At 36.2% G+C, this 5,521-nt stretch overlaps 1 non-coding gene across 1 annotated transcript; it reads left to right on the forward strand.

Annotated features, from left to right (window-relative positions):
• The first annotated feature begins 334 nt into the window (after nucleotides 1-334).
• LOC117795519 lies at nucleotides 335-437 on the forward strand. Its single transcript, XR_004619573.1, has one exon. It is a non-coding gene; the product is annotated as a U6 spliceosomal RNA (small nuclear RNA).
• Nucleotides 438-5,521: the final 5,084 nt, after the last annotated feature.

Genomic DNA, 5,521 nt, shown 5'->3' on the forward strand with positions numbered 1-5,521 from the left:
AAAATGGGGACGTTATGATATTCAAAATGATTATCAGTGAAACACATTAAAATGGTGATAAGCATACATTATTTTTTTAAAAGATTTTATTTATTTCTTAGAGTGAGAAAGAGAGAGAGAGAGAGAGAGCACAAGCCGGGGGAGCAGCAGGCAGAGGGAGAAGCACACTCCCCACTGAGCAGGGAGCCCGATGCGGGATTTGATCCCAGGACATGACCTGAGCTGAAGGCAGATGCTTAACCGATGCTTAACCGACAGAGACATCCAGGCATCCCAAGCATAAATTGTCTTTTAGGTAATGAAGATTAAGTGCTTTTTAAAAATAAGATTTTTCGTGCTTACTTTGGCAACATGTGTACTAAAATCGATACAATTCAGAGATTAGCAGACCCCTGCTTGATGTTGATACACAAATTCATAAAGCATTCTATATTTTTGTGACAATAGTTAACAGTAATGTATTATATACTTGAAATTTGCAGAGGATAGAGTTTAATTCACCACACACACTTGCACACAATGGTAACTTTGTAGAAATGATGGGTATGTTAATTAGCTTAATTGTAGCGATCTTTTTATGATGCACACATATATTACAACATTATGTTGTACACCTTAAATATATACAGTTTTTATATGTGAAAGATATCTTAATCAAGCGGTTAACATTTTTAAATAAGATATTTTAAAAGTTAGGTTTGTTGTTTGGGATTCTTCCTGAGTCTCTAAAATCTCGTGGAAAACTCATTATAAAAATCAGACACTACAGATGAAAAAGACATAGTTAACGTTCATCCCGTGTGAAATACTGCATATGCTTATTTTGAATTTATGTGCTGATAGGAAAAAAAAGTTAAGTTGTAATCAATAATTTTGATTTTTTAAAAATATATTTTTAGTTTTCATTTTTGTCTTTATGTGATGTTGTTTCCCCTGCAGGAAGAAAAAATGTTCATGTAATTATTACTTATGTTGGTTGGGAAAATCTGATTTAATTTTCTGTGAATGACCAATTCTCTGTCACTCATGTGCACTTCTGAGACCATAGCTATAATCTGTAATGAGAAGACTGTGGCTTTTCTTTGATGATGGATCTTATGTCCTTTGATGATTGTTCCAGCCTTTTTCTCTGAATTTCAGAGAAACTCCAGGAACTGTAGATTCATGTCCTGGTATTGTTGAAGGAGTAGAGGAAAGGAAGCAATAATTCCAAGTGGCCTGAAAACTATCCTTTGTCGAAATCTCCCAGACCACCTGCTGAGCCCAGAACTGACTTGGAAGAGCTTTTCAATGCTTCTACAAATGTACGGAAATATTTATGTAGCATTTTCTCTATCTGTTATTAGGTGAGTTTTAGTAGATGCCCAGTGAGGACTAAACCCTCAACTAGCTGTCAGGAGCGCTGATGGCTAACAGCTCTCAATTCAACCCCTCTCGAGCAATTGTTCTCAACTGAGAAGATCTGCCTTGCCTCAATCAAAGTCCCCTTTTCAGGGCAGTGCTTTCAATGACTGGTTTATGGGGGTGCATGAAAGAGAACACCCTGGTTTTAAGACAGGATGATTCTGTGACGTCATCCCAGCCCCAGAACTTCTTCCTCTGCTTTTTCGCTCCTACTTGATGCCAGAGCACTTTCTGATGAACTCGCCGCATGAAAATCTCAGTCTGAGTTTGTTTCCCAGAGCAACCTCCCTGTGATACGGATGAATAGTCAGACAACAAAAGCACAGACATTCATTCACACCATGTATTTTTACAAATCTATCTTCTGAGAACAATCGCACAGTCAGGACCTCTTGTGGCCCAAAATGAAAGTACTCAGAGATGTTTATGTACATTCTAAGGAATCCCTTTTGGCCTTCCCACAAAGAATTAGCAATTAGGGATATAAACTCTGCAGTCGTATTTGTAATTTTTAGAAAATTATCTGCCAACAAGACTAATAGCTTCTTCTAGGGTTGGGAAAATAGCAGATTCTTCTGTTCAACTAGAAATGTGTCTGAGCCAGGTTGGGAACAACCAGTAACTAATGTATGGCTCCGATTTCTAGGTAAATACGATGATGAATTCCTATATTACAAAAAATTTTTTTTGGAAAACTTGTAGCATCTAGCAGCAATGGAGAGTCCCTGGTAGGTGTGCTTTATCAGATGTAGACCCAGGTTCCACAGGCATATTGTGAAGTTTATGTCTCCCTTAACATGCTTAGTGTTTCAGAGTCAAGAAGCTAGACTGGAATGGTATAAAACAAAATAAACTATTTCCCTTTGGTTTTCCCTAAACTACTATGTGTAGCTAAGTGGTTTTCAACCAGTGATTTTGACCCTAGAGGATTTTTCAAATTATCTGGAGACACTTTTGTTTGTCTCAACTCTAAAGGGAGGAATGCCCTTGGCATCTAGCGGACAGAGGCCAGGAATGGTGCTAAACGTACGACACTGCACAGGGCAGACCTTCTCAACTAAGAACTACGTGCTCCAAAATGCCAATTACGTGCCTGCTGGAAGGCACTCGCTAATTACGGAAGGGTCAGAAATACTCCACTTCTTCCATGGAAAACTACCAAATTAGTCAATTTCCTTAAATGTGGCACTATTCTGTAAAAATGCCTGCGGCTTATTTTGCTTCTATCCTTCTTATGCTACAGATTTGCACAGATCATACAGCATTTCCAGATTTCTTAACATCAGCAGCTGAAGGAAAAATGATGAAAATTGTAGAAATGTACAATAGCATGTTGATCTCATGTTTTGATGGCTTATGGAGTTTAAGATACACACGTAAGTATACATCTACATAATTCATCTTTTTGTTCTTTTGTGCATGAGAGCTATGTGAAAGTGAAATCTTGGGCATCAGATAACAATGTTGGTGATGTGAGCTCTGTGAAAATAAGATTACACATTTTTCCAGCAGCCTTTTCTTGTAAAAATGCTGTTGCATTGCTGCTCCAACACTTCAGTTCAACACACATATATTGTCTTACTGTAGATACTGTTATGGGGGTTGGAGAGAGTAGCATATCGTTCCTGCCTAGACAACTTACATTTTCCACATGGCTAACCACTTAGAATTGTGACAAATCTATCTGCTTACACAAACTTAAAATTTATTTCCTTTTTATAGTCAGCTTTTAGGGAAATAAAAAGGAGACTTGACTTTTCTGGCTCAAGCCACTGGCACCACAAGATGAGTCTAGAGAAGTCAATTTAAACATAGATTTTTTGGTAAAATTCTCCTTGTAGAAGGTTAACTGATCAACCAGCTAGCCAGATCAATTTGATTTTTTATTTAGCTGACGAAGTGATCAAGATTGTAAACCTTGAGATAGTCTATTTATGTCATCAGTTAGATGGTAAAACTTGAAGTTGTTAGTCTAACTGTATTACAGAAACTAAAGGCAAAGAGCCGGTCTCAGATTTAAGGGTTGATTCTCTCCCAGGAATTAACCCTATCCCTACCATTTCCACAACAAGTCTCGATACTGTGACCTAGATACTGCCTCTCCCTATGGTTTTCATCAGGAGTCTGATATTCTTCCCTATGAAATTTACATAGTCCCCAAAAGAAGATGAGGAGATTTGTTGAAAACAAATTCTCCACTGTGGCCTCAAAGATGATTTAGAGGTTCCCTGAATGATTCTATGTCACCTTCGTTTTGATAGTCTGCAAGGTCTTGCTTTTGATGTTTTGAGTTGTTTGCGCAGCTTAGAAAAGACAGGCCATCCAAAGCCATGCGGAGACTTTGGTTTGAACAAAAGATACACTTGTGGATAGTCAGGCAAAGGTGTCAATGCCAGAGAATGGCAATGGAAGAAAGCTCGAGAGGTCAGAAATTTATAGAAGGAGCCTCTGGGTCATGTTACTTGTTGCGTGGAGGGTCCTTTAGCCAGGTTCTAACAGGTTCCAGCCGCTGGGTCTATAGTTATTGCAAGTGCTAGCAGAAAAACACTTGAGAGTCAGTCATCTTATTTCCACTGAAGGCCAGTAGGAGATCCTACTAAGAAGTAGACACAGAAGATCCAGACTGCTCGTGTTAAGATATCGGCTCCCCCTTGTTAGCTATGAAGAGAGACAAATACACTAAACGTCCTTTATCTGTGGAACTTGAAAATAGCGGTACATCTGTGCTTGTTAGTGTTTGTAGCAATAACATTCTGAATGTTAGCTACAGTAAGGTAAATATTTTAGCCCTAAATTACCTTTAAAATTAGAGAAATCAAATATGTTTTCATTTTCACAAATTTGCTTGAATTTTGTGTGAGTATAGGCAGTAAAAGGATTCCAGCTAGTATTTTACTCAAGGAACATTTATTAAGAGCTGTCAATCTTAATAGTTGTTTTTCTGCACTTAAAATGAACTAGAGGTTAGGCACTAGGCACACCTTAAGTAACGTTGGTCCAAATTAAGTAGAACCTAATTATTTAACATTAAAAAAAGTATGAAAATATATAAAGTGTAGTTAAATGTGAAAGTAATCTCCAAATCATAGAATTCTAGCATAAAAACTCTGGCCTTGGGATTAAATGAAGAAACTAAAAGGATTATAATGTTCAGGGCTTTCATGGATATCAGTATGAAGGAGTTCAGGATAAAATTCTAAATAGGCTCAAGAAGAATTTACATAAATCGTAAATAATGCACCAAAGGAATTATGGATATTTGGGTTTCATAATTACATTCTAGGATTTTTTTTTTTTTTAGGAAAATTGCTTGAAAGGAAATGATAATTCTCTTCCCAAAGCAATCTTTATTGCTCCTCTTAGAGACAAAATATTATCCCAGTTGGATTATTTCAAATGAGCAGAATGATTATCACATACATAGAAATTATTAGTGGGTATGAGACTGCAGCATAATAGAACGGTGAATTTAAATTAGAGTCGAGGTGTGTTTTGCTTCTGTGTAGCTATAGGGGCAGAGGGAAGGCGATTCTTTTCTATGAAACTTTTGCAGATACAAAGTGAATAATAATTCCTATCTTTACTTCACAAGTTTAATTCAGACTAGAAGAAAACAAATTTATATTTTTTGAAGACATTAAAATGATACCAAATGTAGATAATAATCTTTATTATTATTATCATAATTTTGAATTAATCAGGGAGATCAGCCCACTGGTTCATCATCATGGTCATTTTTTAAACAAATTACATGCATTCTAGAATACTTAATGATAATTTAAAAATATTTACAGCTGACAGAGATTGATCTGACTGACTTCATGTAATTCAGATTTTAAATGAGAAAATCTTTTTGAAAATTTATAGGTGCTAAACTTTAATTTTTTTAAGTTCCTTTGAGAACTGACAATGCACAATTCAAAATTCAGGCATTTTAGTGTAACTGGTTGAGGGATAAATTATAAGGGAAAATTGGGGTGATCTACACTAATGGATAAACCGTGTCCTAAAAATTTGGACCATTTTTGGAAATAAGATTTCAGTTCACTGAGCTTGATATTAACAAATATAAATTCTCCAGTTTTCTAAACATTATCCAGTAATTTTTATAAGGTTA

This window comes from Ailuropoda melanoleuca, chromosome 1, assembly GCF_002007445.2.
Source record: "Ailuropoda melanoleuca isolate Jingjing chromosome 1, ASM200744v2, whole genome shotgun sequence".
Lineage (NCBI taxonomy): Eukaryota > Metazoa > Chordata > Mammalia > Carnivora > Ursidae > Ailuropoda > Ailuropoda melanoleuca.